The sequence below is a fragment of the Halyomorpha halys genome, unplaced genomic scaffold, assembly GCF_000696795.3.
Source record: "Halyomorpha halys isolate HHAL.00 unplaced genomic scaffold, Hhal_1.1 Scaffold1189.1, whole genome shotgun sequence".
In the NCBI taxonomy this organism is placed as follows: Eukaryota; Metazoa; Arthropoda; class Insecta; order Hemiptera; family Pentatomidae; genus Halyomorpha; species Halyomorpha halys.
Window position 1 is genome coordinate 185,995 of NW_027109080.1, and position 10,782 is coordinate 196,776.

The following is a 10,782-nucleotide window of genomic DNA, read 5'->3' on the forward strand; positions in this document are numbered from 1 at the left end:
TCGTATATGTACATCGTAAATCATTCGTAAATGCAGTCACTACACTTTTGAATAACATCTCTACAATGCTATTACTGCGATTTAATTAACAACACACAGTAATAAAAAATGTTTAGTTACATATATATAAATAGTTGACCATATATTCAAAATATGAAGAAGATGGTTGCGGTCATAAAAGAACAAAATAATTTTCAACAATTTATTGTTCAAAATGTTTAGTTAAATTTGATAATTCATAACCTATCCATGCAAAACCATTGGATTCAGTCAAATTAGCTGAATCTTTGAGTGGTCTCTGGAAAGTCCTAGTACGATTTGGTGGTTAACGCCGAGTAATACCATTTCTAGGAGTTATTGGTTATTTTATAAGGAGTAATGGCTCAGAAGGCTAATGAAGCCAGATTGATTACAAAAACTGTCTTCTCCCTTTGGTTACAACAAACGATTATTCACGGATTTTAAGCAATAATGCAAAACTATAATAGCCTTCAAGCAATAATGTTTTGTAAGGGGACCATCTCTCCTCATCTTGTCGCGCAGCCAAAAATTGCGATGGCCTATAGACCGATTGGCAATAACAAAACTTTTATATACGGTGAGCAGTGAAATATTTAACAAATATAATTGATATCCAATCTCGGAAATACATCAATTTATTGTGTTGTAAGCCATATTGCATAAGATATATTGGAACTTATCCGGTCTTTGGTGTTCTACTACAAATTACTCTTCTTTCTTTGAAAATCTACTACTCGTTTATCTCCCTAATTTGTCTCGGATTCCGTCCATTCAGTTGCCTTTCGTGCCAGGGTTAGTGTGCTAAGACTCGTATGGATTGTTTTTTTTTCTATATACCAGCCTTTTTCTCAACATATTTGTTGAGTGTTTTTAGTTCACTCCGCCTAAGAATAATTTTATTTGTATTATTTTCTCCTTCTTAGAATCGACGTAAGACGGTGGCTTGCAAATTACTCTCCTGCTTCAGAATTCCTATGCACCGCTAGCCCGCTAGATTGGATTTCCAGGAGTTCTGACTTTCATTTTACCTTTCAGGAATTCATGTTTTTAATTTATAATAAATATTTGAGTTATCGATTGAATTAATTAATTTTGATCCAAATGAAGTCTCAATATACGTCAATATCCTCAATTCAAAGGACCTTTACTTGCTAGAGTACCACACTCCATTCATTATGATTTTTTTCAGACTGCAGATGCTGCTTACCATAATATTCGTGGCCAATTGTCTCGCATCGGCGATGTTCGGTTTCATACTGAGTACGAGCGGATACTTCCCGTTTTACTGCATAGTAATCGGCCTACATCTCATTGCTATTATACTCATAATCTTTATGCTCGTGGATAAGAAAAGGAAAAATAAAAACATAGAAAAGCGCAGACAATATGGCCTATGCCATGTCATGAAGTTTGCTTTCCAAGCACGTCGTAACCGCCTAGTTTTATGGATGATGATGATTTGTTCAGCACTGGTGGAATCGTACTCTTCAGGTAAGGCTTTTATATGTGGATGTTGTTACAATACCTTATTTCATAATATTATGGAAATCAATTAATTTTAGGGAAAAGTAGGGGAGACTGGGGCTGATTGGCAACCCTATTCATGTTTAGATTTTCCATACTTACTGATGAGTGCAGATACCTTGAATTCCATATCGATAGGTATTTGTTATTATCATTTTTCAGGTCTTGTGAGTGCTGAGTTCTTTGGGGAACATCAAAGGTAAAAATTTAATGTATTCCAACCAACCCTAATCTCGAGGGTGGTTGGCATAGTTTGGAATAACTCTTCTAAATGATAGGATCATTTATATAATAATCAATGGTAGAAAAATAAAAAAATAAATCTAACATCTACATACGAGTATGTATAGTTCCTTGTATAGGAGTCACACCTGAAAGTTCATAAACATTTTTTATTTTGTTTTTGGTTAACTCTACAGTTTGTTTTTTCACCACCGGACTTACCATTACCCTGTTGTCCTTCACATTTGCGAGAAGTTGGCCATATTTTTATCCATTCCAAACTTAGTAAGACTAAAATATCTTTGCCAAATTGCCCCCGAAAACGTTAGCCAACCTGCCTCGAATAGGATTTTCCCGGTCTTCCCTAGCCAATGTGGATAAAACATTCTATCACATGAAAAATGCTTTGAATATATTTGAGATAATAATTTGTTAGAATAAGTATAGTGAATAAGTACATATAATTGGTATGTCCAAGAAAAATCTTTTTATCAATGCTCTAATTTCCATTTTTTTAAATGTCTTTTCTGACCTACTTGAAAACATTTTTTGAAAAATATTTTTCTTTAATACTGAATGTCCCAAAATTTGTTATGAGATAAAGAATTGATTTATTTTTTAGCCGAAAACAGCATAATTGTGTATTACCTTCAACAAACATTTCATGTCACAATTATCGAAGAAGGCCTCATCGATGCATACTACGCTCTTATTCTAGCGTTAGGTAGGAAACAACCACTAAGTATCTAATAAACCGGTATTGAGCTTAAATGTAATTCTAACGATGTTAATGCTTTCATGTTTTATATACTTTTTACAGGTTCTATGATTTTCCCGTATATATTCAGCCGAATTTTGAAATGGACTGATTTCAAAATGGGAATTATAAGTGCGTTGGTAACGACACTTTTCGAAACTGCCAGAATATTCGTAAATACAAGGCAGGAGTTGTATTTAGGTAAGCCATGTTGAGCTTTAAGTATTTAATCTTACAAGTCGTTTATAATCGGTAATAAGACTGTGCAAGGAACTTTTTACCGTAGAAATTGTCGGAAATCAGCTTTCACCGCACTTCATGAAATTACTACTATTTTTCGTTTCATTTGGTGAAGTGATAGATCGCTTTTGAAAGCTTCTATCTGCTAAATATATCCTTATTAAAATATTTAGAATATATCCGTAAAGATTTTTCTATTATTTCTTGTCCGCCATATACTATTAAAGAATTCAGATCAATAAAATTTGCTTAAGACCTTCTTCGGTATACACTGATGTACATAATCTTCTTCGTGAACACATATGTTTAATTAGTTTAATCTTAGAAGCACCTGTTACAGTTAATAAACATGAACGAAATTAAAGTTTTAATTTTTCATATATGTTATTCGGGTAAAAAATCCTAATATTAGAACAATTCTAATATCATGGGACAGAGAATTACAAGCAGACTGACAGAAAGAGGAATATAGAGTGAAATAAAATATGATTAAGTAAACCAATAAAAAAAAAAAATAAATAAATTAAATGAAATATTGAAATGTCCGCATCAAAACCTTATTACACGAATTTAATAATTGAATTATCTCATTTTTACCTCGAATATTGACGTTAATAAAATGTTAGTAATTAATTGTAATCAGTGATAGTCATAGTAATTTGGTAGAAACATCCCCACTAGGGATGCCATTTAGAATGTGACGTTTCTAGCAAACCGTGGTTATATAAGGGGTTCCAGAATCCACATTTATTGTTTTTTTTTATAAATTTGCTTATGGGAACCAACCTACTGTCCTTGGAATAGCATAAATTATGTCTCTAAATTAAAAGCTAGATATCTCAAACCCTCTCCCCTCCTGCTAGATGTAATTGTATATACTTAAACATTGTATATCTTTTTCCAAGGGATCGTATACAATACTTTACGTATCCGCAGAATGGTACGAAGAGTATTTGAACAATCGAATCTAGTTGAATTAAAACAAGACTTGTTACTGTTAATGTAAATATTTACGTCTTAATTTATCAGAAAGTTCGTGAATCAAAACATGTCTATAATCATTTAGTATTGATTTATATGACATTTAATTAAGAAAATATAGGGCTACTATTGTAATTCTATTGACTCTGATATTTAATTTGTTTGCCACTTGAAATTACAAGATAATATTATCATTATGACTAATCTGAAGTGTGTTGCGATGGGCTTCATTATCTTTAACCCTCTGGACAGAGTTCTTAGTTGGTCCGCAGCTTTGGAAGTTTTTTGTTGGACCTCTCACTCTTTCTCCGTCTGGTCTACTACCCTGCGAATCATCTGCTAGTTTTCACCCTCGGTCTTGCAACTCTGGAAATGCTAGTTCTGTAGCCGAAGACTTCTCACATCTAAGAATGTTTTTTTGCCTTGCCTTCATGAATCATTTTCACTGCTTTCTTTCCAACTGTATTATCTGTATCATTAGCTGGTAGTATTTTAGAGAGAAAACTAAGGTGGGACTTAACCTCCTAGGAAAATTCTTTTCGGGATCTTCGATCCCCTCCTGTTTCTTGCTACTAGAAGCCGGAAACCTCAAATAAGAGCTGTGTTGATGTTGCCAATGTTCCCGTCGAGTATTTTTTTGAACTACCGGTAGAAGAACTCCTTAATTATGACATTCAGAAAAATTCTCCTTTAATTAAAATAAATTTCTTTTCTACTCAGTGTTGTCAATTACATACCAATAAATTTACAAGTAGGTAAACTTCTTTTTCCATAAAAAAAAAGTTCGCAGGGTATGATTTGCAGCAGGAAACTGCCATTTTTATGGGAGAGAGTTGTGCCGCCAGATTGTTACTACAAACATTGCCCTAGTAATATAGTTTTTAGTACACACAGCCATGAAACAGTTGGCATGATTGCAAACAATAAGGTCTGGAAATATCAATGTTTGTTTTACTATTTACTGATTCTCAAGAACCTCATATATATTCGATCAGCTTACTAAGGCTGTAACTATTCAACCAAATGAATAAACGCACACAAAATTTAAAAATTAATTGTTAGCTAATGAAAATTGTATTATTTTTCATAAATTTAATATAAGTCGTTAAACAGACAATATAAAAACTTACATTAATTATTTAAATAACTTCTTAATTTGTTTTAGTTGTTTACCTGGGCCTACTAAAGTGTATTTTGCTTTCGATACCTCAATCTGTTATCAGCAAAAATGTTAAGGATCATGAATTAGGTTAGTATACTTATTGTTAATTGAAGATTATTGACTAGGTATAAAATAAATTATTACTAATTGTTTAAAAGCTCGGTCGAAGGCACATTTAGTCATGGATTTAATATAAACTATTCCATGAATTAACTACGCATAAGTTCTGATTCAGTCACCAACGCAACATCATGATTTTATTTATGAGTTTAAAGAACAATAGAAATGTATGTTATTATAATTTGTAAATTATGTTAAAACAAAAATTACATTAAAGTTTGTTTCAGGGCTATTTCTTGGGATGAGTTCAATCATACAGAGCTTCATTACGCCCCCTATGCATAATTTATATGGAGGACTTTTTAATAACACATATCGCTCATATCCAGGAAGTTTCTTCGGGATTGGGTCTTTGGTGAATTTCGTTATTTTGATTCTTCTAAGGTAACTTGTACAATTATTTCAGTAATATTCATATTTTTTTCCAGAATGCTAATATTGAAGTTAATGGCTTAGAAAAAGAAAAAAAATCTATGAGAAGAAAGTAAAATAAACTTTTATTTAATTAGAAATTTGGTATTCACCTCTCTCTCCTATATCTCACAGGTGCATAACGTACCGCGGACAGAACTGAAGCAAGCATTCGAAGATGAAGGTGTTCTCATTAACTTAGCTCAGGCAATACTTAGCTTGTATAAAAATGTTTATAAGATAGTAAGGCTCAACGGTAATAAATTAGACCGGTTTGAAATAGAAACAGGAGTCAAAGAAGGGGACAGCTTAAGCCCATGATTGTAATATATACATATATATGAATAGAATAATATGAGAAGCTAAACTAAGCAACCAAAAACTGAACGTAAGAAATTGGATAATGCTTCCCTTATATAATAATAAATTATAATTTACCGATGATATTCTCATTATTGCAGAAAACAAAGGAGCCTTGAAAGAAGCGCTACAAGCATAGTAGGCAGATGGTTCGGCTGGCGGTCAAAATGGCACAAAAATAGCGGAAAAACTATTATTTATTAGTAATTATTAATAATGCTAATAAATTTTTTGTTGTTGTTATTTTTGTACCTTTGTTGACAGCCCACCCTGACCATCTTTCAACAATCATCACATCGGTCAACTAACAATCTTCCTTGGATTGCAACATAGCAAAAATATATTAATTTCATAATCACTATTTTTAAACTTAAGGGGGGGGAGGGGGAGAGTCTATTCTTAAATTATTTGACTGTTATGGATCCTACAAATTGCGTTAAAAAAAAGATAATTTTTGAATAAAATTATGGATACTTAATTCCGCTTCAGTAGAATAATTGTAATATTGCGTTTAGGATCAATGACAACTTTTTAAAAATGAATAATTTTATTAATTATAATTAATTTTTAGTATCAGCTCTATTCTGGTGCGTCCTCCTGATACTGAGGAAGACGCTGATCAAGAAGAAGGCGAGGATAGCCCGTCCAGTAGAAGAAGAATTGATCTCTGGGTTATTCATAAAGCCCATAAATAAAATTGTAATTAGATTAACTATTTATTATGTGATTGTTTGAGAGTGGTTTATTTTATTATTAATATACACAATTTTGATCCATTTTACTCTCAACCTTTTATTCCTAAATAACTCTCAAACGTTTCGGGATCAAAATTGTGTATATTAATAATAAAATTGTAATTTTATATCGCACTCTCAAAGTAATACTTACGTATCTAAAAAGAATTATATTTCCAAATACATGATTTTTTATCAAAAGTCAGTATATCCACTTTTGGAAAGATTTTATTGAAACATTATTATAATAGCATCCCAAGTAAAGTTTTGATTGGGAATGTTGATTTATTTCACCTATTAGCCAGGGGAAAATTTAAAATTTTAAATAAACGAAAGAAAATAAATGAAGAAATTTTAGAATTTTAATTTGTAAAAAAAAATCTTTTGAAATTTATTAACATTCGATATAAAGCTCCTTCATTTATTTTTTTAAATTTTAGGTGGTTGATTTTATAGAAGCTAAGTAGAAATTTTGTGAATAAGAATTTTGTTTGCTATCTACCTGCGCCTGAACCAAATTTATACTTGATAAAATAGTGAATAAGTAAACAATTAACATTATCAATTATCAGAAATAATTAGTGAGCAAAAAAATATTACCAAACTCTCACGTGTACCCCCTGGCTTCCCACCAAATTATTTTTAATTTTGAAATTCTAACATAAATGAATATTACATCATTATGAATACAATTTTAATAGTTTAACTGAATCGCTAGCCAAAATGATTTCTTATATAAACTATTTTGCACCCATTTTTACAATAGTTATAGAATTATTTATATTTATATCAAAGGGCCTTGAGAGTGCCATATATAGGAAAAGAATAAGTTTTCTTCTTTGAATAAAAAAATCTTGTATCCTTTACATATTTTCAAAATAGTTTGTTATTTTTCTAAAATTGTTAAGAATCGAAAGATTTTTTATTCGAAAAATAATAAATCATTTGATTTATTTCCAGTTAAAAAATAGACGTACCAAATTGTATTCATTAAATAACTTGATTAATTTTTTCCTCTCTGATTTATTTATTGGTTGAAAATCAGTGATTTTATCTCTTTATTATCTATATGTTATTTTCAAAGAAAAAATAAATTTTATTCTAAATAAAAATTTATTAAATTTTCTTTTCTTTTTAATGAATGATAAAAAAAAATAAATAAAAAGTTATATAAAAAATGTTTATTTTTATACTTTAATGTATTATATCTTATTATTTTTTTTGCTGAAAGTGAAGGTAAAACTATATCTTAATTTAGTACTTAGATAAATCATAAATTTCTTCTTCTTTTTTTTTAAGTTACATGTTCACAGTTAAAGATTATTTATAAGCTTTGATTGTACTGTTTTCAAAACGTAGTTGTTTAAATTCAATGGTTTTGTCAAATATTTATCAGCATATATATTTCATAATATTTGTACATATCAACCTTAGACTTGTAACAGGGTTAAGCGCCCTTCGCTGTTAAATATTGTTAACTAATTAATAAATTGTGGTGAATTATTTACAACCCAGTATTAATCTAATTCATATTCCTGCCTTTAGTTTAAATCAACTAATCGTTGAATCAATTGGCCTGTGAGAGGTTGCTGTCAGTAGATTGTATCAGAGTTAACCAAATTGTTAATAACAAACCTAAGTTAATTATACTCGGTACTATTCATAGTAAAATTCCAATATAAATGGTTAATATTTTTAGACTTACACCACTATTATAGCATAGAAGTGGTTTTTAACTTTAGTACATTAATATATATGTATCATAACAACCTATGATGTTGATACAACAAATGTGCCGATAATACCTAGTAGGTGTAACCAGTGTGTAGTTACAGTACAAGAACCCAAGAGGAGATAAAGTCAGTTATCTAACCCCAATTTTTTATTACTTCAATGAACGCTATGTATAATTAATAGTCAAAACTGATGAGTCTGCTAAGTATAGGTAGGGGGAATAAAAAATGGTTGCTGTTTCAAAGCGATAAAAAAAACAACTAATTTTTCATTCGGAGCTCTCTATCTTAAAGGGTAGGAACAACACAAGAAAACCTAAGAGAACGCCATTTAAAGAAGAGTAAATTTGCTAAAATATGAGCCCTAATAGAGTTATTTACGTTAAATATTTTTCGAGATATAGCTTTTTAAAAAACAACATTCCACAAAAATGTTGTATGGGAAGTACTAAAAGATCAGTAGTTAGTGAATTTATTTTGAAAAATTTATATCTCAAAAATCATTTGACGTACAGATGTCTATTAGCACTCAAATTAAAGCTAGTTTAATGAGCTATAAAGTAGTTTATAATGTTTATCTTCATAGGAGTAGCAGTTTTCATGATATTTGCTAAAATAAATTGATTTATAGTTGTTCGGACAAATTTTCATTTGCCAAATTCATATCCATATGTGAATATCATAAAAACTACTACCCATACGAAGATAAGTGTCATAAACTACTTTATAGTAAGTTAAATTTCCTTTATTTTGAGTGTTGGCAAACATATGTGCGTCTCATGGATCTAGAGATATATTTTTTTAAATATCAAACATTTTATACGAACAACTAGAAATTAACATTTTGTGAGTTTATTTTGTCAAATATCATAAAAACTACTACTCCTACAAAGATAAACATTATTATCTATTTTGTAGTAAATTTAACTAGCTTTAATTTGAGCGCTGGGAGACACCTGTACGTTCAATGGTTTCTGAGATGAAGTTTTTCATAAATCAAACTTATTGTCCAAACAACTATAAACCAATTTATTTTAGCAAATATCATGAAAACTACTATTCCTACGAAGGTAAAGGTCATAACCGTCTTTATAGTCCATTAAACGAGCTTTAATTTGAGTGCTGATAGACATCTGTACGTCTCATAGTTCCTGAGATAATGAATTCTCAAAATAAGTTAGCTAACTACTAATCTTTCAGTAGATTTTTAAGAAATTTTGCTTTTTGAAAAGCTATATCTCGAGAACTATTGGACGTAATTTTTAGGTATTTACGTAGCTCTTTTAGGGCTAATATTTCAGCAAATTTACTGTTCTTTAAATAATAGTCTCTTAGATTTTCTAGTGGTGTTTTTAGTTTGTAAGATATTGACCTCCGAATGAAAAATTAAAGTTTTGAAACAGCCGCCATTTTTTATCCCCCCCCCCACCTATACTTAGCAGACTCATCAATTTTGATTTGTAATCATACCTAGTTTTCACTAAAGTAATAAAAAATTGAGGTGAGATTCAAACTGCCTTTTTTTTTCTTCCCGGCTCTTGTATTATTAGGTAAGGTTTGAAAATGTTAATGGTTTATTTGTCTATAGTTCTGTTTAAAATTTGATAACATAGATTATAAAGAATTTCCACCACTGTTATTGTTTTGTTTTTTTGTTTAGCACACCAGTGTACTAATTGTAACCCCTTGTTTAATTTTAACGTTTATAATACTAATTGTATATTTGTAACTACCTTTGCCATGTTAAAGTTGATATGAAAAAATAAAGTTATATTTCTTTTCATTATTTTCTTTTATATTTCATCTGAATTATGGCTACTCTCCTTTGAGAAAGATCAAGTAGCATCGGCTTAGTTTACAGTATTTTTTGAACATACTACTTTATTATAGTGTTCCACTTAAAGCTATAAAAATGAGATAAAACTATATATAATGCCTATAATATTACTAGAAGTTTCTTATGGCTTTATTTATAAAAATCTGTCAATGATGCGTGTTGTAGAGAAAAAGCTCCGGACATGTGTTTTAAAGTTTTAGTTGAACAGTAACACTACATATTTAATTTTTAATGCAAAATCCTCTCTCATCCATCCTCTCTCTACCAATATTACTATGGAGTAACATATCTGCTGTGTATATTTATTGTAATAGTAAATTAAATATTATTTAACCTTAATATAACATTCAACTGCTCTACATATCTAATAGATATATCTCTAGAAATATATTCAGCATCATAGCCTTAACAATTCACTTTGTAATCCTCAAACATTATGTGTTCAGTTTATATCAAAACTATGATTAAGATATATCTTAGCATCTTTATATTATCGAATAATTTAATGAAGCCAATTGTCTATGGGTCAATCACTACATACAATATAAAGCACACCTTACAAGATTATCATTTTCGAGTCGATGATATATTGTTCAAAGCGTATATATGGGGCAATATTGATATTATTGCAAATATATATCTTCTAGAGAGTCAATATAGTGCCAAAATTCGATATTGAC

The 10,782-nt window shown here is 30.0% G+C and overlaps 1 long non-coding RNA gene across 1 annotated transcript; it reads left to right on the top strand.

Annotated features, from left to right (window-relative positions):
- Window positions 1–2,660: 2,660 nt before the first annotated feature.
- LOC106688734 (uncharacterized) lies at window positions 2,661–6,453 on the top strand. The gene is made up of 4 exons (XR_001344360.1): window positions 2,661–2,725; window positions 4,911–4,994; window positions 5,255–5,411; window positions 6,370–6,453. It is a non-coding gene; the product is annotated as an uncharacterized lncRNA (long non-coding RNA).
- The last annotated feature ends 4,329 nt before the right edge of the window (window positions 6,454–10,782 follow it).